Raw genomic sequence first — 27,590 nt, 5'->3', positions numbered from 1 at the left:
TATGGAGAAGAATGCTACAAATGCAAGATGTTGAGTACGTTCTATTGGGATGAGAACTGGTCCGATCCAGTTGATCTGTAAATTGGGCCAAATGGATGTAACCCCCCTTTGCTTAGGAGGAGTTAGTTCCAAAAGGGCTGATGATTGGAGCTGACAACAGGTGGAATGTTCTGAGGAACACCCCTGTTTGTTGTCAAATGATGGAGACGATTGATGGGTCACCTGCTGGGGAGTGTGTCGGGTTGCTTTGCAGCCTCCCTGGACCTCTGCAGGTGAGCCATGGGCAGCAGCTGACCTGAACAGGCCAGAACCGGTTCTACAGTCTAAGTAAGATCCATTTCCTGATCTTACATCCTGACAAATGTTACTGACTTCCTGGTAGGGATGTTTTTCTGAGTGGGGATTGGTCTTCTCTGAAAAGAGGTGGACCAAAATAAAGGTTCTTCCTGAGGAGATCTGAGGGGATTCTGGGGGCTCACCACCTGGACCTTCCTTTTCCACTAAGTGTAATAAGGAAGCTGTGGAAGGTAAGTCCCCGCCTTGTCATGCTGATGGAGGCTTCGGGTCGGTTTTCCTGGAGGATTTTCATGTCCAACTGGGTCTTGAGAGGTGTTGTTGATCTGACGAACCATTTCTGTTAACAACCTACGGAGGTTAGCTTCCATCTCCTTCATGGCTGACTGCTCTAGCTTCTCATCCTGATCTCTTCCTTCATACTCCTTCTTAAGCTTCCTCTGGTCAGGCTGTCTGTCATATCGGCTCATCTCTGATCTGTACCTCGTTTGGAACCCACTGTCCTCTCTATTCTGTGAACTCCTCCAATCCTGGAAAGCTCTCCTTTCTTGTGGGCCGGGATCACGGTTGCGTGATCCCTTCTTAAGTCTGGCTTTGGAAGGAGGAACCTCTTGTCCCTCCAACTCTAACTTTCTCCCTGATTCTGCCTGAACCTGTAGGACCCTGTGTTCGCTATCTGTACCCTTGCTGGTGCGGACGCGCGTTTCCCATGCAATCTGTGCATATTTCCTTATTTCTTGCATGGTGAGGGTTTTGGTTCGGCAGTACATGGTGACATCATATCTTATGCTGTCATGAAGATTGTGGAGGAAAAGATATTTCAGCGAGTGGTCTTCCTCCAGCCCAGGGGCGCTGCGCCCCTGAAAATATGCGGCTCGCAACCGACGGTAATAATCTCTCGGCGATTCATTTCTTTTCTGTTGGATGCCGAGGGCACTGAACATCGCAGAGCCCGGATCAGTGTGCACTGAATATTCCTCTCTCAGTGCTTGACAAAGAGAGGAATAGCGGTCTCGAACAGAGGGCTGGGGGCTCTCTATGAACACATGCACGCTTCTCGAAGTAGTTTTCCAGATTAATTTTAACTTCTCCCGGGCGGAGGGATGGGGTAAGTCTAAAAGACAACGTTCTACCTCTCTAAGGTAGTCTTCGATGGTGGATTCCGTGTTGCTGGGGTCAAAACGTTCTATGTCGTGGGCGAGGGATTCGAGTTGTCGCATCCGTAATCCCTGTTCTGGGACTGGGGCTGGACCATCTGAATCCTCATCTGAGAGCTCTAGCCAGCTACGGTCGCGGTAGGGTGGAAAGCTCTGCTCTGACCTCCTTGGAGGCGGGTGAGACCGCTCATGGTACACTGGTGGGCCTGTTGCTCCATAGCCGCTAGGCCATGGCCGCGGCTCAGTGCGGGGTCGCTCATCAGTGTCCCATGGTTGGTCGTACAGCTGCCTTTGTGGCAAGGGTGTGTCATAGCAGATCGTGCTTCGCGTTTGGTCTGACCTGCTTGTCGCTCTATAACTAGGACCTGGCATGCCGCTCAGGTCCGGCATCCTCTGCGGTCTAAAGCTGTTCTTCTCTGTGGAACTACGCACTACACAACCGAACCTTCCCTGTTCTCTCATGCTAGCTCTCTGCTCTGTGGAACTACGCACTACACTACCGAACCTTCCCTGCTCCCTCATGCTAGCTCTCTGCTCTGTGGCTGCCAGAGGAGGATCTCCCCTGGTACCCCATTTATCCAACGTATCTAAAGCAGGGATGGGTTAACTTTCTTCTCTCTTACGAGAACCTTCTGTTCTTTCTTCTGATCTTTCGTCTGACTCTTCGTCTGACCCCTCGTCTGACCCTTCATCCTGTGGGCAGGGAGCAACCCCCCTTTGCCGTTCTTCCAGGAAGTTAGAGGTCACCATCCTATCCTCTTCTGCTCTTCTTGCCCTTCCTTCAGCTTCCACACGCATTTCTTAAGCTTCTGCACGCATTTCTTCAGCTTCTGCACGCAGTTTTTCGGCCTTCACGCGCAGTTCTGTTTCTAACTGGGACTTCCTCTGATACAGCAACGCAAGTTGACCAAGCACGTTTGAAATAAGCATCTCTTTCCCTGGCTTCTTAGTTGACTCCATTAGCTTCTCAATCTCGCTTTCACAAGCCTCTAGATCCAAACTACCAAGGGCTCTGTGTTCGTCTTCTGACAACGAAATCAATGAGCTTATTAAGTTCTGGGCGTCCATTTCGATGGAGCCGCAGAAGCTCCCACTGCTTGCTGATCCTGATCCCTATCCATTTGATTCGCTAGGGGGGGGGACACAAGCAGGAAACGCAGCGCACTGGCTACAAATCGCTAACCGTGTTAGCACTACACGCACTAAACAAACACGCTCCGTTTACTATAGGTTCGTTTCCTATACGGCAGGTGTAGAACGTGCGGATAAAACAATACGCAGGTTGCTTTCAACGTGCGACCTCCTCTTTAATTTGACAGGTTGCCGATTTGCTTTTAAATCTGTGGGTTTCTAATGGTTTGATTCACTCACCTTTCAGTAAGTAAGATTTTCAAACTGTTGTTGCAATAACACGCTTACGCCACCAGATGGCGCCAAAGACAGCACTACACGATTTGGGTCTCAAACACTGGAACCAGCTGAGTAATTGTAATTACATAAGCTACCACTAGGGGGAGATGACAATCTCTGCCAACGTGGCCTACACTGACCCAGTCGCTGTGACTTTAAAAACCCTTTTGTGCTGCACCAATCCACAATTTGATCTCACGGCTTCAGAATAGCAGCAACCAACAAACAACGCAGCTGAAGTCCCAAATCACCAATTCTCTATTGGATTATAAGTCTGAGATTCAATTAACTGGCCGTTAAATCTACTCAAACCCGCTGGACTCTGTCACTGCAACACCACAAATACACCCGGTCTATTTTAGCAGTAGTAGCGCTTTTAGCTGTTTTTAATTTCTGGATGATTTATCTGTTATTCATATAACGGAAGTTTCAATCTCAAGCCCACCCAGGGACGCCAATATGTTGTGCAAAAATAATGTCCTGCAGATAATGAATAGATGGTTAACTAGAACTGGAGTTATAGTTAATTATTATCCTATTCAACATCGAAGGCCAAAATCAATTTAGTGTTCTTAGGTGGATAATTATAGCCCTGAGTTATCTACTTACCGGTTGTTGATCCACAACTGGAGGGTTCCGGGACCGGCTGTTAAAATCCAGGTATCCACCAGTCTAGTGGCCCCGGTTAAGTTATCAGCAAAGCTATTAAATTATCAATAAAGAACCTTCTATCTCTGTTTATTCGCACTATTACCAAAGGAATCGAGTTACTCTGAGTGATTAACCCTCCGTTATATGAACGACCAAAACCACTACAGATTAACCAATGATGTCTTTATTCTAATAATTCAGGATTACAGAAATCTAACATCTATGCAAACACTACACACTACTAGAAAAATAAACACGAGGTAGATTAAATGACTAGTTCAAAAGAAAAATAAAAGAAAAATCGAAGATAAGGAATTAAACGAGATACAACGAAATAACTATTACTGGCGTCTGAAATTGTCCAAAATATGCCAGATATTAATACATTCATTAATGTCCGCTAGCAGCAGGTATCGTGCAATTGATCAGTGTAAACTAATACATCCAACTTAAAATCAGCAAATGATTAAATGCATTAACAAGCAGCAGGTGTAATGATAACAGTGCAATCGATCATGAACATTAATGCATCCAGCTTCTTATTGGTAAATTATTGAACATGTATTAACAATAGCAACGTTCAGCAAAAACCCCCTTTTGCCTGGCAATGTAGTGATTTGTGTGAATGGTTGTGGCTAAATGGGGACCACCCCCCTTTGCTCTCCACGCGGTGAGGGGAACAAAGAGAAATGGGGGGGGGGCGACCTGTGATCAAGATGGCGGCGACCACGGGACCCCACGTGGCTGAATGTGATAACTTTATCTCTATCTCAAAGCAGAAACAACGGAGACGACAGGAAAGCCAAGAAAGAAAGAAAAAGCACACACTTATTTTAACCAAATAAACAAACCCTTAATCAGCACAGATAAAAAAAAGAACATCAGCATTAATTAAAAACCCTAAACTGCCTTTCTCTCGCCTGAGCACAGCAATTCTGATGCATCAAAGAAAAGTAAATCGATTTTACTGTGAGATGCGTCGTCCGAGGGAGGTTGGCGTTTCCACGGCAACCGCAGCTTGGTTTCTGTCGGGCAGAGGTTCTCTGCCCCCGGTCCGCCCCTCGGGAAAGTTCAGTCAGCTCGGGCCGCAGCAGAGGGGTTGATCTGCTCACGAGTTGGAAAGGAGGGATTTCAGGAGGTGATCTTAGGAGGTGATCTTAGGAGGTGATCTTAGGAGGTGATCGGCAAGAGAGCGTCCTCTCAGCCAATTCGTCCAAGGAAGGGGAGAACGAAACTCCGCGGTCAGCTTCAAAGGCTTTCTATCTCCCAGTCAGCGCGGTTGCTATGCACGATGGAACACTGCGATCCGTGACTTTCGATGCAGGAAAATGAAAGCTACTTCCAGTCAGCTTTCTTCTGATATTTCACGTGAAATGGGCCTCTCCTGACGGGCTGCAAACCCATGGAAAAGAGAAAGAGAAAATGTCTGCTTCTGGCTTTTAAACCATGTGTGACACGGGAGCACTTCCTGTGAAAGTATCGGCTGATTGGTCTGTGCCATGAGTGACATGGGGGAACTTCCTGTTGGAGTATTCGGTTGATTGGTCCATTTGAGGTGGCCGCCTCCCACAGTGGGCCAGGTCTTCTTTGTTCTTGTTTTGGAGGGAATCCTTTGTTCTCCCTTGTGGAAAAGAGAAGGGGGATGGGTTCCAGGTGGCTAACAAAGGGGGATGGCTTCAGATGGATCACCCAACTGATTTAGCTCCATTTTGGCAATATATCCCAACACCAGTTACACAGGAAAGGCTTCCTGCCGAAGAGCAAAGAAAAAAACAAGATTAGACTCAGAGAAACAAAGCTTCGGTTAGACTCTGCTAATCTCAGCTTGGCTAGAGTACCCAAAACCTGCAAACACTCTGGCGTCGAGGTAGTGACAGCCCGCTGCTCAAATACTCCTCTGGTAATGATGAGTGCAGGGAGGCCCCACGAGGAACAGGGCACCACCTGGTGGTGGAGAGAGAAAAACACAAAAACAACCCACACAAACTGGATTCCTAACAAATAGTCTCTGTAAAGTGCCTAAAATGTAAACCTCTTGTGAATTTGTGCTATACGAATAAACTGAAGTGAATTAAACAGAATTTTTACCCTGCCTGCATCTGATTTTTTGAATCCTAAACATTAACTTATGCAAATAAACCTGAAGTGCTTTGCATGTTGTTCTGGTTTCTCTTGTGACTTCCTTGAAGAGTCATTCATGTGCTGTTAATCAAATAGGATGGTCACACCGGGGAAGATTCATCATGGTTTTAGTGCTAACACAAAACATAAAATAAACTAATGTTCATACTCAATTTAAAAACTGTGGTTTTTAAATTGAGCAGAGAGCACTGATTATCCATGCATGTAACATGAAATTGTCCCAACTGTGTTTGGACCAAGACATCCTTGCAGATTATTGTGACTACATGGCTTCTGTATAAAGTTATATCAAGGCATACTACGGTTACATGTGAGGCCATTTGTTCGACAGCTGAAGCATGGTCAAAATAACATCCCGCTAGACAAGACAATGAAGCCAAATTTAGCAGCAAATCTGCCAGAGAAAAATAAGAAAGATTAGAAGGTATTTGCAGTGACTCAGCACAATCAAAAAGCCAGCTATCATGAGGCGTAGCATACCCAGAAATGTTACCTTTTGGGATTGTGGTTAAACCTCCATAAAAATCAATGAAATACATACATTTTATTTTATTTTTTTAAACTATTTACCTGAATCTAATGAACATCTAACGTTTATGGAGAGCACGCCCAGACGGTCTGTAAGGCGAGCAGATGGACATGGAGAGGAAATGCCTTGAGACATGCGCTGGATTGTTGAATATCCCAGGCAGTTGGGTGAGGCAGGATTAGTTTACACTCGCTCATGGCTTTCACAGTAACTCTATCTCTTGGATATGCAGGCTTCAACCAGCCTGCACTATAAAGTACTGGACCCTCTTAGTGAATACAAAAACTTTCCTTTACAAACTTTGGTCCTTCTATTATGATATTGTAATAAATCACGTTATTTAAAATAAACTGTCAATATTTTCATTTACAGTGCAGAGAAAAAAAACAGACAAATCTGTCGCAAACCGTGTTTTTTTCTGTTTTGCTTGTTTTCGGTCACCGACCCATTCTAAATGTCAGACAAAACAGTTATCAGATAGTAATTTCATTAAATAAGGGAACAAGCTTTTCAGAACTTATAGAGTAACTGCCCTCAAACCTTGTTTATAAATTAACTGTGAACAGCTTCTTTTACATCGCTAACAGGGGCGGATAACCAGGCCCAGGGTAGAGGGGGACCCTGAATCAGCCCCCTACGTCTTTTGCTGCAAATATTATTGTTTTTAAAAGATGTTTGCAAGTAAATTGGAGCTTTATTTTACACGTTACATAAAACCTTTTGCTATTATTACTTCATTTCGATTATCCACTACAGTATTGGGAAGTACTAGTACTCGGGTTAAGGGGGGGGATGAGGGGGGATGGCATCCCCCTTCTTAAAAAAAACTTTAAAATCATCCCCCCTTCTTAAATGATCATGCCCCCATACCATCCCCATTTTATTACTCAGTGTGTACAATTTCTACTATATATTAACAGTAATGGCACTAATATTGCCTTTTCAACATTTGGCTGGCTGTGGGCTTATGAGTAGCCTGAGCAAAATAAATAAAATCAAAGAAGTGGCCCACCATGACTATGAAGCTGATCCCAGTGGAAAATGAGTCCTTTACTATGTAGGGACAGTGATCGCCATGCTAACTACGTAGGCGCAGTGATAGCTATGCTAACTATGTAGGGGCAGTGATAGCCATGCTAACTCTGTAGGGGCAGTGATAGCCATGCTAACTCTGTAGGGACAGTGATCGCCATGCTAACTATGTAGGGACAGTGATAGCCATGCTAATTTTATAGGAACAGTGATCGCCAAGCTAACTCTGTAGGGGCAGTGATAGCCATGCTAACTCTGTAGGGGCAGTGATAGCCATGCTAACTCTGTAGGGACAGTGATCGCCATGCTAACTATGTAGGGGCAGTGATAGCCTTGCTAACTCTGTAGGGGCAGTGATAGCCATGCTAACTCTGTAGGAGCAGTGATAGCCATGCTAACTCTGTAGGGGAAGTGATAGCCATGCTAACTCTGTAGGGACAGTGATCGCCATGCTAACTATGTAGGGACAGTGATAGCCATGCTAACTATGTAGGGACAGTGATAGCCATGCTAACTATATAGGGACAGTAGAGACTGACACGGGAGTGGATTTTCACTCCTCTCCCGTCCCACTCCCACAGAAAAAAATTGTGTCCCATCCCGATCCCGGGCCAGAGTAGAAATCTAAATCCTGTCCCGTCCCACTCCTGGTAAAATTACTCCCATTCCCATCCCGCTCCCATTCAGAATGACTTCCACTCCTGCACCACTCCCATTCTTGTTTTTGAGCGCGGGTGAAAACACTGTTAGTTTTTGGGTGGTGTAGTTTTTTTGACTGGCGTTATAGTGTAGACTTCAAGGAAAAAAACTACAAAATGGCGGCACCAGTACTGGATTTTTTTCTTTCTATTTTATCTTATTTTTTGGCATCAATCCTAGTTTTTTTTAGTTACTATTGGTTTGCTCCCGCTCCTGTCTGCTCCCGTTAATGTTTAATCCTGTTCTGTCCCAATCACGTAATCGTTACTAATACTAATTCCCATCCCACGGGAATCCCACGGGAATCCCGTGACCCGTGGGATTCCCGAAAAAATGTCAGTCTCTAAGGGACAGTGATCGCCATGCTAACTATGTAGGGGCAGTGATAGCCATGCTAACTATGTAGGGGCAGTGATAGCCATGCTAACTCTGTAGGGGCAGTGATAGCCATGCTAACTATGTAGGGGCAGTGATAGCCATGCAAGTCCAGGAACTGATTGCAGTTCTACTGTAAGGCGCGCGCCTTGGTCAAGGTCAATGACTGGCATACCTAACATGTATCAGCAATACCATGCATATTGCTTTAGGTTAATAGACTATATTCATTAGGCTATGTATGCTTCCAAAAAAAAATTCCACCACCCCCCTTTTTATTTTTTTTTACAAATAGACTACTGGGAAGTATCCCCACCAGCCATTCCTTCTAACTGGTTATGCCCCTGACACCATTTCTCCGAAGTTGGTCAAGCTCCTATCCATAAGGCTGGCTGCGCTGCAGGTGGAGACAGGAAAATACAGAACCTAAAACTTCCCCTCCGTACCCGGTCAGGCAGCGGCTCCATCACTTTAACGTGAAGAGTAGAGCCGCTCTCACCTGAAGAAGCCGCCCCTCAACTGGAGGAACAGCTTTAGATCGAACATAACTTTACATCGCCCTCTCCTGCAAAAGGCGATCATGGCTAAAAGCGCTTTGATGGAGCAAATAACAGCAGTTTCTGTCAAGGGTTTTTTCTCTATCTTTGCTAGATGAAGTTATGGTTAACACTGGACCAGTGGGTATAGTTAACAGGTTAAGAAGTTTTAAATTTCACTGACAAGACTGCATCGTTGCAACAGTGCTGTGGTGGAAGTGAATAAATAGAAGATCCTACTGAACAGCCTTAAAGGAGAATTCCGGTTTTTAACACTTTTAGCCCATTTTCTGTAGTGTCCAGGATGAAATCAAATGATCAACACCAAAATTTTGACAATTGGTCCTGTCTCTGCTTTTTGGCTCATGCAGAATCCCCCCCTGGCTGCTTCAGAATGGCTTCCATTGTGCATGTCCGATAATGTCCTTAAAACAACCTTAAACGTTCTTTTTTTTTAAATATGCTACTCACCGGGTCGTCAGCGCTGTTCAATGACGTTCCAAAAAAAGATTCGTAAAGAAAAAACGTTCCTGTAGTGTTTTATTTAGCATTTTGTAAATCCCATTGAGTTCTGTTGGAATAGTCAATTTCCCTCCGCCACCGTAAACGGAAATGGGGCCTGTTTACACTTAGTTGTAGTCTTTTCGCAAGGCCCAAGTGTTTTTGCTTCACTCTGTGTACTCCGACGTCGAGGTGCTAACGTCTCTGTTAAACACTTTAAAAAACTCTGAAAATGGAATACAAAAGGTGGATTCTTGAGGAGGACATATTGGACTTTGAGTTTGACGGTAGAGGATACCGTCGCCAACTAGTGGTCTGGAGTGTGCAACGCTTCAGATTCGAACGGGAAGCGGAAGTTTATAAGCGGTTGTGATGTATCGGAAAAAATAGTTCTGGGATTTACAAAATGCTAAATAAAACAAGACAGGAACGGTTTTTCTTCACGAAACTTTTTTTGGAACGTCATTGAACAGCGCTGACGACCCGGTGAGTAGCATATTTTAAAAAAAGAAAGTTTAAGGTTGTTTTAAGGACATTATCGGACATGCACAATGGAAGCCATTCTGAAGCAGCCAGGGGGGGATTCTGCATGAGCCAAAAAGCAGAGACAGGATCAATTGTCAAAATTTTGGTGTCGATCATTCGATTTCATCCTGGACACTACAGAAAATGGGCTAAAAGTGTTAAAAACCGGAATTCTCCTTTAACTGCTTAAGCAAGATTTCGACCAGAACATCTTGTGGTCAAAATCTTGTAGAAATCACACAAGTGAAAATCTTTAAATGGGATCAAATGTGACTGGAACAGGAATGGATAGCCAAATGTGCCGCATATTTCATGAAATAAAAACTGAAAAGATCTCTATTTGTAAATATAAACTTTTAAATGTTATCTGAGATGCTTGCATAAATTTTTTTTTATCCTCAATAAATACATATTAATTTAGTTTAACTAAATTAAATCAATATAATATATTAATTTATATATCATTTTTATACATAAATTTTACATACATGTTCAACCTATTATAAGATCCCTATTAAAAAATTAATCAATCAAGACTTTATTTCTCTCTCTCGCTCTCATTCTATACACATGCCTATTCTATACACACCTGGTTAAAAGAAAAGCTCGACAATAAAAAAAAAAGCAAACAATTAAATAGAACCTGTTTAACAATATAAGGTCGGCTGACAGAACACTTTATTTAAATAAGTGCAGATCAGAAGCACAGCTACCCATCAGACTAGAAAAGTCATTTATATAAGTAATTTATACCTCTTTGGAACTCCAGTGAACCATAGCGGGAAACATGATCCATAAATTAAGAAAACATACACCTGGAGAATTTAATTCAAATCAGTTTATCTAAAGAGCGCCAATTCACAGCACTTTATCTCAATACATTCTATAGACATTGTTGCAGGATGAGGACACACAAAGGGTGGTATGCGATGTCCCTTTTTGGTGGTAGCTTAACATTTGCATCACCAGTCTAGTCTGTGGTGAGTATCCAGCTATTTATGCTCCTCCAACATATTTACTTCTTCTTCCATGATGGTAAAGGTGTTGGATCTATACCTGTTTCCTTACAAATCTACCATCATCTCACTGGTTTTAAAAGGGGATGATTGTTTACACATCATGCCACAAAGACTTCCACCAGCTCTCGGTACTCAGCTCCTTCTCAATCTCTGATGCACCCAAGGACTGCTGCCAGGAAGTCATCCAATATTTTTGCAAATGACAGAATTGGAAGTGCACATTCGCTGTGCTGCTGACTACCGCCTTTAGTCACTAAAGTCATCAGTTACAAAAACTTTGGTCTTTTTGTCACGTTGTTTTTTTAACCCTGGTGACTGATGTTGCCGACAGATCAGTACTTTGAATAAGCAAACTACAGAGGGTCCTGAGAGCCTCCTGTTTGCTGGCTCAGTTGGACAAACAAGAGACTCCAGAGGACCTTCATGATGTTTGATGTCAGGGCAACAGTTCTATAGTCAATTAGGACTGATGGCTGAGCTATCTGCAATACAAGATCAATTCAATTCAGTTTATTTACATAGTGCTTATTTACAACACATGCCATTTCAAGGCTCTTTAAAGAGACAATTCGACCAGATCATACAGCCAAATTGAATCAAAGTTTTCCGTTTGAGGAAAACCACATTATTGCATCGACTCATTGACTCGAATGCAGTCCTCACACGAAGCATGCTTGTAGCGACAGTGGAGAGGAAAGACTCCCTTTTAACAGGAACAAATCTCCAGCAGAACCAGGCTCAGTGTGAGCGGCCATCTGCTGAGGCCGACTGGAGACAGAAGCAGACATACAGACAGAAGCAGAGATACAAAGGAACTTATCAGCCAGCTTCACAGGCAGGCTGATCCAGGAAACACACAGCCAGGCAGACGAGCTAAGAGCCAGCTCCAAAGTCAGAGGATGAATAGAGCACATCCAGCCAATCACAGTCAGAGAAACAGGACTACACTTAAAAATAGGCTGAGCTCAAACATCTATACACAAAGGTGATGATGGCAGCAACACAGCTGATATTTCTCTCCAGGATGGTGTAACAGCCAAACAGGAACAGACCAGATGAATCTACTAACTACTCTTCAACAACATTGGAACCGTCCTCTGGGTCAAAATAATAAAAAGATGCCATAGAATCTACACAGGCCTTCAGAACACCGTCTAAACCTGCAGCCTCGTGGAATGCATGAACTGAATTGGAATCAGTTCGATCCACCCAGCTGCCTCTTCACCTAACTTCTAGAAGCAAACCTAACTTCTAGAAGCAAACAGGTGAAAGGAGGAGGCAAAAGGAGCAGGATCGTTTTCTGGTTGAGTTAGAGCAAACATACAGAAGCAGGAGGGTCCATGGACAAGTTCGTGATGAATATTTATGGTTTATGGAAACTTTGAAAGCTTTGAATACAGTAAGTAATTTACAGTAAGCTTTGAAGAATGTTCTTTATGCTTTCTGTTCCTGCCCACATTTCATCTAGATAAACAGGGTCCTTGTCCAGATAGAAGCCATTTGGGGACAAATTAGCAGTGGTGGCTGCTGGTCTCTGAAACGGGAGGCTCAATGGTGCTGATTTAACCCACATGTCACGTATTGCATTAACAAATGTTGAAACACATAAATCAAATTACTACAAAGGGTGAAAATAGCTCTTGTGAAGTGCTCTGAAATAATAAGGTCCTGAAACCACAGCAGGAGTTCAGCACAAGATTTTTGGTCTTTTCACATTCAGTCTTCTGGTGAAGATCCGGCAGTGACGTCACAGTGCGGTAAGCCTAGCGCCATTCTCCCCGCTTTACAAGCAAAATCAATGGGAACTACTAGACACATCTGCAATCAACAACAATTATTGAAGATTTCCAGAGGACTTCACCATTGAAATTCACCAGAGCTATAGTGAAACTGACAATGCCACAGTGTTTGACAGTTGGAGGTTGGAATACATCTGGTAAAAGTGAAAAATAATAGTTATTTCACCTTTCTGACTCCTGATCCTCCACGGACGGGTTCGTTGTTGGATTGCCAACTTGAAGAGGGAGGATTTGCCATCAAACTTCTAGCCAGAAAAAAAAAAAAACATAATATGTAATATGTAGCCAACATTTGGAAGAAGAATGTTTTCAAGATGACTTGGATAATAGCGCGTTGTGACAAACACCAGATACAGCACTGGGACTTGATCAACAACCGATACCGCACCGTGACGTCACTAACCAGTAGGTGGCAGTACGGTTCTTTGACAAACATGGATGCCTCCGGTAAAGCACATTCAAATGAAAATTACTCTTAATTAAAAAAACACGTATCGTTTATTGAAAAGTAAGAAATAATTTCATACTTAAAGTAATTCAGGAATTTTGAGTGCTGAATATGACTGGACTTCTCCTTTAACACAAATAAAACAGCATTTAGTCTATATTTGCTCCAGGGGGAATCAATTAAATACATTTTACTCATCTTTAGCAGGATTAGATTAATTTGTACACTACAAAAAAATTATATTTAAATAAAATTTTTTTTTTTGCTTAAAATAGGTTAATATTTCTTGAACTGAGGAGGTAAGTGAAACACTTTGTCAATGGAGCAAGGGAATGTATTTAAAATTAATTTGCATTTTCTGATTTCAAGTGCATATTATCTAATTATCTTATTTTAAAAAATACTTATTTCATTGGCAGATAATGGTATTTACCTACTCATATTAAGGATAAATACACCTAATTTAAGAAATCTCCTGGAATCAGATCATCAGAGTAAACCAATTCCACTGACTGCCTTTTTCTTTCCGTCTGCCTCGGCCTGACAGGAGCGGACAGCTGAGCATAATCCTCCGCCAAGCAGATGCTCGGAGTGCGGATATCTCAGACATGCAGGCAGGTTTGATCTGTGTGTGTGTTTGTGTGTAACCTGTAGAAGCGTCGGCCATTGGGGCAGTAATTCTGGGCTCTCGCACCAAGACCACAGAGGGCCTCTGAGTGTCAGCAACACATTTTTCTATCCTGCATACACACATGCATCCCACCACCACCACCTACACACACACACTGCATCAGTGACACCTCACAGCTAAATATACTGCAAGTGACAGCAACAGGTGACCGTGCTCTTCCACAGACATGCACTTAGCTTGGACGCAGGAGGTCACAGGGTGTGTGAATGTGTGTGTGTGTGGAAAGGACAGAAAGGGGACATGCACGCGTGTGTGTGTGTTGGGGGCGTTGGATTGTGGACTACCTCAGCTGCTCACTTTGCAAAAAACCCAGATCTAAACGCTGCCCAGCTCGGGCTGCCTCGCTTTAGAAAGCCAGCTGGTCTGGCTTAAATGTTACTTTTATTCAAGTTTTGTTTTTGTTTTTTTTATTAATCTTGGTTCATCTTGTTTGATACAAGGAACTGACTGAACAAACCCACAGCTGGAGCTGCTGGGAATCCTTCCAGGTGAAGACAGAACAGAAAGCACTGGTAAGTGAGCTGATGTCTGAGAAAAGAGTTTGATGAAGAACAGGGGTGCAAACTTTAGAGGAATCAGAGATTAGATGGAGAGAACATTTTGGAGACTGATAAAAACATTCGTCCCTGAACTGGACTGATGTTGAAAAGTTAATGGTTTTATTTTAATTGTTTAAATAAAGTGTGAGCAAAACTCTGGTCTTTATCTAAAACAGGAAGTAGAAATGGAGTCAAGTTTATAATTTGATTACTTTTCTGTACTTTGAAAAGAGTTTTTGAATATTTTTATCGACCAGAACCTCTTCCACTGCTACCTGCCCTACTAGCCACCTAAAGTTCTGCTGAAATACCTGAAGTTTTCCAACATCTGAACAACAAACAAGCAAGGTTTACATCCCTTTTGCTTGGTTGTGTTCTTAAGATTTCTTAAAAATAGCTTGGATTTGTATTCCCAATATTTTGAAACAGACTTTGAACAGATTAGAAAGAGACCAGTGGAGAATACATAAATAAATGTCAGAAATATGACTAAAAGAACCGTAATAGAGTAAAAAAAAAGAATCTGTAGGTACGGATGTAAGAAGAATATGGTCAATGACTCAGGAGCTGTTGTATCCTCTGCTAAACTGTCAGTTTGCTTTCATTGCTCTTTAGATGTTTCAGATTAATATGGTTTTCCATGTTGAAGAGGCTTAATTATTTGTCTTAGCAGCTAAAAAAGCAAAATGGATTAATAAAAAAGAATTACATAGTAATAATAATAATGAAAAAAAATTCAAACAAGGAAAAAAATTTTACTAGAGAAAAAAACCCAAAAAACTGAGATAAAGAAAATAATCATTAATACATATGAAAACAAGCAAATATATATAAACCAAAAAAAAAGATTTTTAACTTGATAAATCTGAAAAAAACAAGTTTTCTCATTTATGAATGTAAATTAGGTCTTTCTCAAAATGTAACCGCAGACAATCAGGGCTTAAACAAGCTTCTAATTTAAGACAAGCAGAGAAGACAGAGTTGAAGTCAGAGCATTGAATTTGTGGAGGAGCTGATCTTCAATGTTTTCCCACTTGAGCTCATCCTGGCTTTTGGTCGTCTATGATTTGTTTATGACAAATCTGATAATAAGTCTGAATTTTTAATGTGATAAAAATTACCAATAAAGTGAGCAGTGTTTTATAATGCAGCTATCAGAACAAGCTTCTGGGTGCTCTCTGCTGGTCACACTGCGTTATCATACTGTACATGCTTTGGAACAGATAATTCAATTCAATTCAGTTTATTTCTATAGCGCCAATTCACAACACATGTCATCTCAAGGCAGTTTACAGTTCATCAGATCATACAGTCAGACTGATTCAAAGTTTTCTATCCAAGGAAAACCAGTTGATTGCATCGACTCATTGACTGGAAGGCAGTCGCTTTACACTAACCATGCTTGTAGCGACAGTGGAGAGGAAATACCTCCAGCAGAAAAAGGCGCAGTGTGAGCGGCCATCTGCTGAGGCCGACTGGGGTTCAAGGAGACAGAAGCAGAGATACAAAAGGCAACTGTAAAAGGCGGCCCCATCCAGGAAACACACAGCCAGGCAGACGAGCTCCGAGCCAGCTCCCATCTCCCATATGATCTGGTGAACTGTAAAGTGCCATGAGATGACATGTGTTGTGAATAGGCGCTACATAAATAAACTGAATTGAATTGAATGTCAGAGGATGAAGAGAGCACAACCAGCCAGTCACAGTCAGAGAAACAGGACTACATTAAAAAATAGGCCGATCTCCAATATCTATAAACAAAGGTGTTGATGGCAGCAGCACAGATGATATTTCTCTCCAGGATGGTGTCACAGCCAAACAAGAACAGACCAGATTAAGCTAATATGAGCAGAGAGAGAGAGAGAATGGGAGAAAAGAGATATAATGAAGCAGAATGATAAAAAAAAATGGGTCCTTTTGTTCTCCAGCAGTTTAAGCCTATAGCAGCATATTCATAGAGATAGCTCATGATAACTTGAGCCACTCTAACTAAAAGCTCTATAAGGTACTGTGAATAAAGATGACATCTTTATTGTTTTGTGGAAAACATGAATGACTAAATTGGCCTGAAAACAGCAAAAGTGGAAACTGCGTGAAAATAGAATGAGAAAGAACAAAACTTAAAGTCTCCTCCGCAGTGAAATGAGCTTCAGATGCTTGGTACATCTATGCCCTGATAAGTGATCTATCTCATGGTTTTTGATTGATTCACGTGTTAACAGCCTGCTGTTGTTGGAGCATTTCTGTTTTCTGATGTTGTGGTTTGTGGCAACTTTGAGTATGAAGTGAGTTTTTTATTTCAAGAGATTCAATTTTTTACTTATTACTAAATTAAACCGTTGTTGCTTGGTTGTTATTAATCTTAAACCCTCTGCTCCTTATGTACAAGGCAAACTAGTCATTAAAAAAATAAAAATTAAATATTGTTTTATTTTTTCCTTAACAAATTAAAATCTCACATTAAAATAAATCTTTATTATTTTTGTTTTAAAAATGATTAGGAGCATGTCCCTTTTTGTTCGATTTTCATAATTAATAATTAAAAAAACATAAAATCAGGCAGAGAATTAAAAAAAAGATCAGATTCTTACAACTTTAACAACTATTTGACACTAGCAACGTTAATTCTCTACTTTATGGTAAGAACTTTTTTTTTTCAAATCAATTAAAGTTCCACTAAATAGCCAACGAATAAATAATAATCTGTGTATATCATGTCCGCTTGCTTATTTTTAACAAGACATTCGAAGTGTACAGTAGGGTGGAAACAGCGCCTCCTACAGTCACAGTGTGTAATGTCTGTAGAATTAGTGTCCGGTCTGGGAATAGAGGAATCCAACATTTAACCTAAGCTCTGATTTAAAAAGCTTTTAACTCATTTTGAGCATTCCTATTTTTTGTTCAACATTGAGGGATAGAAAATCAAACAAAATTCAATTGTAGTTTAATCCCATCAAAGCATACAGACACTTTTTTTTTAAGTTGCACTATCATTTATGTCCACAAGGGGTCAGTATTGTGCCTGTCCTGTTCTGTCTTCAACTTTATCTTGTCTTGTTTATTATTTTCTTATTTATTGCTTATTTAATTGCTATTTAATTTATTGTTAAAATATCTTTAGGAAATTTAATTTGAGGAAAATAGATTACTTTTTTGGTGTTTAATTTATTATTTCCATTGAAAAATGCGGTTTTCTACAGTTTTCTTGAGACGTTTTCCTTAATGTGTGTCATTGCGCGCGTGCCTCTGCGTGTGGGCGCGATGCTGCCTGACGTCCGTCCCTCCCTCCGTCCAGGTGCTTACTCACTGACAGCCCGGGAGGCGCGTGCTCTGCTCCGGGAGGAGAGGAGGCGCTGGACGGACTGAAGTGAACCGCTGGACGGAGACAGACGCTGCTGCGGGATTTGCCGAGATCGAATCATGCGGGACTGAGCGGGAGGTAAGCAGCTGTGTGAGGACTTTGATGCGGGTTTGACAGGTTCGGTTGGAATAAAAGTAAAGTGAAGGGTTCACTCTCTGCGCTGTTTATTTATTTATTTTATTCAAAGCATCTCGTGAAAGTGTGAGAGGCAGGTTTCCTGTCAGCGGCGCTTCAGGCTGATCAGGAGACACTTTATGTCCACAGCCGCGGAATAAACGGCGACTTTTTGGACTTTTGGGAATATTTTCATTCTGACTCAGATTCTCAGCACTGCGTAAGAAACAGATCTTTACTTTTTTCTTCAGACCACAACAACTGGAATATAAGTAAGTGTTAGAAAATAGCCTTAAAGCCATTTAATTTTTTTTTTTTTTTTTTTTTTTTTTTTTGTCTCTCCAAAACAGTGGCGGATCTAGACCAAATGTACCAGGGGGCCAGGAAGGGGGCAGCGTATGTTCATGGGGCACAGAAAAAGAGTAAAATAAAAAAACACAGCAAGGTCAATTAACATTCATAATTTATTTTATTTTTTACAAATTTCAGTTAAAAATACTGTTTTATATTAAATTAGAATTAGAACTCAAGAAAAAAAGAGTTTTTTTTTATTTGTTTTGAAAAAAAATTAGCAGATGAAACCTGGGATCCAATACCACTGAAGCTATCACCTTATTGTTATTAAATAATTAGTAAAACCGAATTTGTAAAGAAAAGAAATAGATCCAAAGGACCTATCAGTAACCATGTCTGTTCCAGCAAAGATCTTCATTAGAAATTCTTTGAGTATGATGTCTTCGGTACAGGGGCCGTAACAGGGGCCAGGACATGATCTACAGGGGCACTGACCCCTGTTGGCCCTGTCTAGAACCGCCCATGCTTCAAAAACCACACTCATCAGAATGTTTTTAGGACTTTTATGTGACAGATTGAGAAGAACACTAGTGCGGACGATTTAGGATTATTATTTTTGGAGTTCAGTGTCAGACTAGATGGAGAGAGTCTGCAAACTGCACACAGATTATTAAATAACATTCAGAATGCATAACAATGGACTTTGACTAAGCCATTCTAAGGCATGGATGTGATTTTAATTGAAATCCACTGATTTCTGGCCTCCTGCTAAAGAAAAACATCCCCACAGCATGACTACCACATGTTTCCCTGTGCAAGGTGGGGTTTATCTGATGTGACATCACTGTTTCCTTTTTTTCTCATGATAACAGGTGCATTACCATATTTATCAGATTTTTTTTATACATTGTGGCTGTTGCTGTAATTTGAGAAATGATGGAAAAGTTCCCAGGGCTCTGGATGTTTTTGCAGTGCCTCCTAGAAACAAAGTTTATCCTTATCAAAAATTAAAGCCCATTTTTTTAAATCTAATAATACTTTAACTCTTAACTTTTAAGCAAATTTGTTTTTGGTCTGGATGGCCTTCTTCAGGTTCCTTGGAAACATTTAGTCCAAACATTTGCTGTCAGCTCTGCCCCTGCTGTAGACTCTACAGTATAGACATGAGGGCAAAGTCCAAGTATTGTTCAAAGCAGGAGCGGAGCTAGATGGGGGGCCAGGGGTGGCCATGGCCACCCTTAGCCAATCATTGGCCACCCCTACCATTTTTCTCTCTAATGCTACATTCACACCGAGAGGCAGCAGGAGCAGCTAGTTTACATGCAAAGTCAATGGTTGACGCGCGTCAAGGCGCAGCAAAATGTCCTGCAGCGCATCTGAGCAGCTGAAGCAGCGCGTCAGGAAACGCAAAGGCAGCTGCTGCTTGAGTTGGAAAAACTGAACTTTTTTCTGCTCAACGCGCCGCATCAACCAATCAGAGAAGCTGCTCTGGGAGCTGGCAGGCAGACAGGCACATCGCTGATGATACAGAGCGCTGTGATCACTCCTCTGAAACAGTTTATTAACGCCTAAATTTACTTAAAATGCTGAAATCTGCAGGCAGAACATTTTCGCTTTAATTATCCTGCCTGTCGTTTGGATAACGTACATGGAAAAACGCCTTCCAGCCGCCGCTGCAAAACGAGAAGAGGCGACCGGGCCAGAGGCTGCTGTTGAATGGGATTCCTAGTGACAGAGCACCGCTGGTATGTGGGGGTCTGAGTGGTTCCAACAGAAATAATATTTGAAGGAAGGATGGTAATCTGGATGAACTGACTGCACACATTAAGCTTTCAGGGAGGTTTTCCACTTAAAAACATATTAAAACTACTTTATTCCCACTGATCACAGAAGGATAGAGTAGCTCCGCCCAACATGCATCAGACCCACTTTTTCCACCGCGCAGCTGAACGTAGCATAATACAGACAGTGGCAGCAGTAATACTCTCAAATGGAATATTCTAACTTATTTAAAATTAATTTTTTTTCATATATTAACAGTGACTTGACTACAAAAACACTGTTAATTATGCACATCAATAAACTGACATAAAAAGGTACAGAATTGATGCATTTTCCAGAACTAGATTATGTCTTATGGGGTAAAGAGAAAATTATGTCTTTGCAAGTCATCAAGGATTCTACAGTGAAATCGGAGCTAAATAACTACTTTAATAATAAGTAATCAATTTAATGTAGATATTAGTAGATATAATATTAATTTTAAGAATGATTATTGATAAACGTCTGAAAGTAGTGGCAATGATTAAGATGTTCGCCCTAGATCTCAAACTTGAATGATTTTTGTCCTCTATACCTTTAATTTAGACAGCATGGATGTTTAAATATATGCGTCTATTTGTTAGCAAAGACTGTAGGAAAGTATAGTTTGTCTTTATTTAGAAAACATGGATGTTGTGCTTGTTCATTTTCCTGTTGGACCAGTGTAGATTGACCCTAAGGTTCTGGCATCTATCCACATTTAGCCACCCCTCAGTGTACGTTGGTTATTGCCTGGCCACCATTATTAACATTTTCTGGCTACGCCTCTGCTCTACAGCCCAAAGTTAAAGGGTTTGTTTAGGATGTCATAGGACATGTTGATACATTTTTATGTGGAAAAGTTGCTGCCTGACATATTTGAGTTTTATTTATGGACTCATTTTATTTTCCACTGGGATTGTTGTAATACCTGTCTTACCTCCGGTCTTCAGTTTAATTTTTCTTTTTAGATTATTTATGTTGTGACGCTTAAGCTTGGTTTTGTGTTTTTTACCAATTAAAAGGTAAGAGATATACAGATAATTGCTGCAGGTACATATAAATCACTGACTGATTGGTTCAGATTTACAATAGTCTAACTAAGATTTACAGCATCAAAGAAAAAAATCTGCTATCGTAAAATATCTTTTAAATTGAACTACAATATTCTCTCATTTATTGTATATTCAAACTGTCGATTTTGCAGTCCTAGTGCTTCCACCATCTTTTAGGCAGACCTCCTTCCTAAGCTTCCGTTTCTAACTCATCATGTGGAATCCAAGGCTTTTCACCTCCCATGTGACTTAATCTGTTGAGCCACAACACCTCCCTAAGAAGGCACCGAGAGGCTGTCCTGAGGCCCCAACCAGCTGCATTGGCATTTCCCAGGGAGAAGCAGAGACTCTGATCAAGACCTCTTCACTGTCTGTCTCCAGCAGGGTTGGATGTAGGAAATGTATTGCCCTAGGCAAAGACAGGCAGGGGGCCCTCTGAATTGAGAAGACGACGCATAAAACAGACCCGTTACACAGATACACACATTTTAATAGAATAGACATACAATATTAGATTTTATAAGAGCTCACTTAGCTGATTGCTCCATTCCTGTGTTTCCAAAAAGGCGACAGCAAAAGTAAATAACCCAGTACTTCTTTTCACTGTAGACAAGCCATGATCTGCTTCTCTGTTCTCCATTTTTTATTTGGATGAAATCACAGCTGCATGAATCATGACAGCAGACAAGATAGAGGAGAGCAGGAGGCGGGGCAATCAATCTACTTGCTCTGGAGAGCAGAGTTTGCTGCTTTTAGATGTTGTCTCCAAAGTCTCCAGTAGCAGAAAAAAGTCAAAAAAGTCGCTAGATTTGGCGCTAGGCTGCATGAATCATGACAGCAGACAAGATAGAGGAGAGCAGGAGGCGGGGCTATCAATCTACTTGCTCTGGAGAGCAGAGTTTGCTGCTTTTAGATGTTGTCTCCAAAGTCTCCAGTAGCAGAAAAAAGTCAAAAAAGTCGCTAGATTTGGCGCTAGGCTGCATGAATCATGACAGCAGACAAGATAGAGGAGAGCAGGAGGTGGGGCTATCAATCTACTTGCTCTGGAGAGCCGAGTTTGCTGCTTTTAGATGTTGTCGCCAAAGTCTCTAGTAGCAGAAATAACATTGTGAGCTGTGAACTTTGAAACCCTGCGGTTTCGTCGTACATTGAACTGTAGCTGCGTGCAACGATTGAAGAAAATATACAGTGTATGCCCGGCTGAACATGGAGGGAGGGACAAGCTGAGCACATGGTTCAGTGTCTGTCCCACTAAGGAACTCAGGAGTTGTTTGTTATAGGGAGTACCCCAGCATACCACACATGCAAGGTCAGGTTACGTCTGAAGTGCATATTTCACATCTTAAAGGGGAGCTGGTCAGATATTTAGTCTACATCTGTTTGTTAAACTCGTCTGCCTTTTATCGCACATAAATATATTTATCTTGGTTTTTATTAATTAAAGGTCTATTTCTCTTAAATGTATGAAGTCAAAATTCTATCAAAAGGGCACACATGGAATAAATACCCAGAGGAGCAGTTTTATTTCAAACATGGTTTCTTTCTTTATGTAACAATATTCTAGTCTTGTTTTGGCTTCAGTTTTAGGGGGGTTGGGGAGTCATTTGGTGAACTTGGTTTTAACTTCAGGCTGTAAGCAATGACTTCTCTAAAGAGAGGGCTTGTTGGAAATAAGCAGATGGTTAAATGCTTCAAAGACGGCCCAACTGTTCTGGCAGTGAGCGCTTTAAGGAGAGCGCTGTAGGCTGCTCTGAAAGTGACTCAGACAGAGGAGTGTTTGTGGAGAAGTCACACAACATCTTCACTGGAATTATCACATGGTTACACAACTATGAGCATCCGACAACCGCTTCATCTTTTATATTAGCTGTGAAACTCATTCCTAATAACATTTTTTTAATGACCAGTGTTAATCTTTCAGAGTTCTATGACCTAATATTATAGAAACTTATCAAAAATATTAAACACTGCGACTGCATCTGAAACTAAGAAAGAAATCTATTGATAAGATAATATTGAATCAAATAGGTAATCGCAGGAGCTGTTTTTCTCATGTTCCGCATACCGCCCCATGCCATGTTGTTCTTCATTTAAATTAACCTTTATTTGATGATTGCCTACCTTAAGAGGACGATGAGAGACCATCTTGAATCCGGGGTAACCAGTTAAAAATCAGTCAAAAAACCTTGGCAAAATCAGAAAATCATCAACCAGTAAAGGTCTGGAGACATTTTTAATTATAATCCTTTACTTTAAACAGGATTTAACACTGAAATAAATTGAAGTTTTAAATGCATCCATGTTAAACATTGAATTTTTAAATAAAAAATTAGAAAATATTTCCATTTTAAGATCTAAATTGTTTTTGAAGTAGAGAACAACAATCGTTCAGTTTGGTAAATGGACAATTTCCTGATTCACATATTTTCTAAAACACTTTTCTTTTTTCTGTCTTAATGTTGGTAGTGGGCTTTATGCTGCCCTGCAAGGCTTTAAACCTGGGTTTGAATGGAGACAAAGCCATTTTAAAGCACATATCAAGGTGATCATTTTGAGCCTGGGTCGATGTGATCAGGGTGGACAATCCTGCTTCACAGCAGTAGGTTGAGCCAAAAATACTCAAAATTTGCAAAATTGTTACTTGGTGACAGTGGAGAGAAAAAACTCCCTTTTAACAGGAGGAAACCTCCATCAGAACCAGGCTAGTCGGAACAGACATACAGAAAGAAGCAGAGATACAAAAAGCAACTTTAAAAGGCGGCCCCGTCCAGGAAACACAGCGCGCTATTATCCAAGTCATCTTGAAAACATTCTTCTTCCAAATGTTGGGTACATATTACGTGTTTTTCCAGAAGTTCGATGGCAAATCCTCCCTTTTTAAGTAGGTAACCCAAAGAAGAACCCGTCAATGGAGGATCAGGAATCGGAAAGGTGGAATGACTTTTTTTTTTTTTCTCACTTTTATCCGATGTATTCCAACATCCAGCTGCCATGCACATGGGCATTGTCAGTTTCACTATAGCTCTGGTGAATTCCAATGGTGAAGTCCTCTGGAAATCTTTAATAATTGTTGTTGATTGCAGATGTGTCTAGTATTTCCCATTTATTTAGCTTGTAAAGCGGGGAGAATGGCGCTAGGTTTACCGCACCGTGACGTCACTGCTGGAAGATGGCAGGAGTGACGTGTTACTATATTTGGGCAAAAATGGCCGCTCCCAGACTCAATTATCACATTGAAAATTATTGTTTTTAATTTTTTACAGATTAATGCTGAATTCATTAAATTACTGTGAACATATTGGTTTTAGGTGCAGATAATGATCCATTCCTTGCTGATCGGACTTTTCCTTCAACTTTTCTGGAATAACTTTGACCTGGATGATTCAGCATCAACAGGCTCCCAGTCCTGCACCGCCTCTGCTCAGCAGGATCACTGGATCCCCAAGAATCGTGCTCCCCCCACACCGCCCCACCTCTGGCTCCACCAGCCTCACCAATCATCCTGTGTCCTCAGACCATGTCAGCTCCCTCCGGATCAGAATTATCGGTAACATCCTGGCAGGGAATACGAGGGCTGGTCCACATGTCACCTATTAGCTGTTGCTCTGGGCTGTGGGCTTTTTTATACAAGAAAGAAACGCTCCGCCACAGACAGCCTTAGAAGTTGGCCTGATTGGGAAAGATTGTAGAGAGAGCGCTTGAAGTGAGATGTTGGACAGCTGATTTCCATTTCTCTGTGTGTTGAGCGTTTGCACGCCTTTCTGCCAAACAGAAACCAGCCGTATTATTATGATTTGGGGTAAAAAGTTCATCCTTTTATTTTTGGAGTCATCCTGTTTTACAGCGTCTATTAATAGTAAGGTGGGTTTTGAACACGCAGGAGGGGGAGCTGCATGGAGATTTGCCGTCATCCTGAAAATGATCAAACTCCTCACGAGACGACACCTTCATGCTGAGTTCTACCATTTAAAGCAACCTTCTCAGAAAAGCTAACATCTTTGCTCGACTTGAAATTCCCAGTTAAACTCCAACACGCCGAGGGTGCGTGTGCAGAGAGGAGCACTCTTTGAGTAATGCTCCAGATAATCACATGAAGCCCAATTGGCGTGTCAATACTTGCTGCAGATAGTATCACAACACCAGGGTTATACTTTTAGTTGTTTCATGACTCAGCACAGGGATTATGGTTTAATGTCACATTAAGTTGGTTAGAAAATTCCTCCAGTTGGAAGCAGGCAGTAAATTGTCTTCATAGCAGTCTGTTTTGGTGTTCTTATGTCTGTTTTTTTTACCAAGTATCCAGCGAAGATCAGGCGTGCTGCAATGCATATCAAAACACTTTAATCAGTGAACAACAAGCCGTTCATAAATGAGGAGAGGAGTGACAATCTGCTGGCAAAATGATCTTAAAGCTAACATTTTCACAGGGAATCTTAGTGGAAAGGTTCCTCTTTAGGGCTGCACCCTAGACACCTCAAGGTTTCCCCATGCTGTGGTTGCCATGTCAGCAGCCAAAGCTGTGAGCCTCTGCAGCTCCTCCAAGGTCACCATTGATTCTCTCCCTGACTGTTGGTTTTAGCAGATGGTGGTTTGCAATTGGTCTGAGAGATGTTCAAAGCTTGGGGTGTTGTTTTATAGCCTAAACTTGTTTAAAACCTCTCTACTACTTTCTCCCTGATCTGTCTGCCATTTTTCCTGGTCTTCATAGTCTAATATTCCCTAACAGACCTTAGAGGAACAGCCGGGCAGCGTTTTTCATGGAGCCGGTCTCTTAAGGCCATTTTTTGCAATGCGTTTTATTCAGTGGAATCAGACTGTTGGCCTTTATTTACTTGGATTATATGTCTGAAGAACTTTGACAACATCTAATGTACCTTCTACAAGTGCAATAATCCAAGTCAACTATTGTGTATTCTTTCCTGAGCTCTCTACAGATATTTGTATATCTAAAGGAAACATATTCCAGGACGTTAGAACTTTTTTATGCTCTTTTGTACCAGTGGCGGCTGGTGAAAAATATTTTTGGTGGGGCTGATATAGCCTAGTGTATGTCTCCAACTAATCCAGAATAAGAATTCGATTAAACAATTGGACAATACATACAATTTAACAGTAATGATTTAATTTACTATATAATAACAGTGATGATTTGGGTCACTGTGACGGGGTTCTTTGGCCTCCAAGAATCCAGGCTCAGTCGGGTTACCGGTGTTGCTGATTTATTGAGCTCAAAAAATCAAAACAGGGTGCAAAAGAAACTAAACATATACCAGATACTCTGGGCCTCAGCCTCCCTCCAGTTACCAGCAATGTAACAAAGAAACAGACAACAAAAATTGCCACTTTTCTTCCCACAGCCCTCATTAAATAGTTTAAGCCCCTCACCTCAGGCTCTCTTATTTCTGATTTCTTCTCATAAATCAGTTTTGTCCATATATTACCTCCACAAACAATTAATTTACAAAAACAAATAATTTTTACAACTTAATTCTTTTACACAGATTCGTAGACTTATTCAATTACACCAAACTGGATTTGAACCCAGCAAAGATGCAGCCAGACTGAAGATGACAAGTCCCCATAGCATAAACACGTACACACCCACACCCACCACACACACACACACACCCCCCCCCCCCACATACCACACACACACACGGCTAACCCCACTGAAATATTAAGTGTGCACCCTCAATATGCCAGCAGGTAACCAGGAACAGCTTGTGTGTTTTAAGTTCATGGAGCTACTGGTCTCAGCGCGAGTGTATTGGTCCTCACAAACACAGTATAACAGGAACGTGTGTGTGGCGCGCAAAGTTAGAGAGGTTGTTTTAAGCGAGGAGGTGGATTCGTCACAGTCACAATAACCATGACATGAAATGTTCATATCCTACAACAGGGATGTTCTTCCGGCAAACGGGTAGATAAATAAGGATCTCACCGAATTTGGTGGAAGCTGCATCTTCCTTGTTACGTTCGCCATCTTCCCTCTCATTGTCTGCACCTGCGCTTGGGTTCAGAAGCCTGTAAAAGCGCAGTATTTTCAGCGCCCCAAGACCATAAAGTTCCGAGACGCTGATTGGCCATTAAATTCACCTAGCAAAAGTACATGATTGACAGATTCTCTGCAAATGTGGGTCAGTCTGATCACAGCCCCCAGAACAGAGACGGTAGGAGTCTGTCTGTGGAAATCCACAAATTAATGACAGTAGATAGGGAAATGTAGTTTATATAATTTGTTTTGCTTATAGGTACACAGTCTAGAGAGTAAAACTGACATTTATGATTTAATTTCTAAAAATATATTTTACGTTTCTCTCTTCTTATCAGGGAGGGCGGTGCCCCAGCGCCCCCTATGGGCCGGCCGCCACTGTTTTGTACTGTAAACACTCTTTTTATATTGTCTGTTGTATTTTTATCTTTAAAGACATCTTGCTTTAAATCTGCCCTTTGTATTCTATATTCAATTCTGTTTATTTATATAGCGCAAATTCACAACACATGTCATCTCAGGCACTTTACAGTTCAACCAGATCATACAGTCAGATTGTTTCAAAGTTTTCTATCTAAGGAAAATCAGCCGATTGCATCGAATCATTGACTCAACAGCAATCCCTCA

The 27,590-nt window shown here is 41.4% G+C and overlaps 1 protein-coding gene across 2 annotated transcripts in view; it reads left to right on the top strand.

The window, feature by feature from the left end:
- Positions 1-14,101: 14,101 nt before the first annotated feature.
- LOC119799203 (myocyte-specific enhancer factor 2C-like) overlaps positions 14,102-27,590 on the top strand; it is a 45,432-nt gene continuing 31,943 nt past the window's right edge. The window contains exons 1-2 of one of the 2 annotated variants that reach the window (XM_038309003.1): positions 14,102-14,320; positions 17,643-17,786. The gene's annotated coding sequence lies outside the window, so the exon portion shown is untranslated. The remainder of the gene's footprint in view (positions 14,321-17,642; positions 17,787-27,590) is intronic. The other variant, XM_038309005.1, reaches the window with a different exon arrangement.

This window comes from Cyprinodon tularosa, unplaced genomic scaffold, assembly GCF_016077235.1.
Source record: "Cyprinodon tularosa strain WSP-4 unplaced genomic scaffold, ASM1607723v1 ctg653, whole genome shotgun sequence".
Taxonomy (NCBI): Eukaryota; Metazoa; Chordata; class Actinopteri; order Cyprinodontiformes; family Cyprinodontidae; genus Cyprinodon; species Cyprinodon tularosa.
This window is presented reverse-complemented; position numbering and strand designations above follow the sequence as displayed.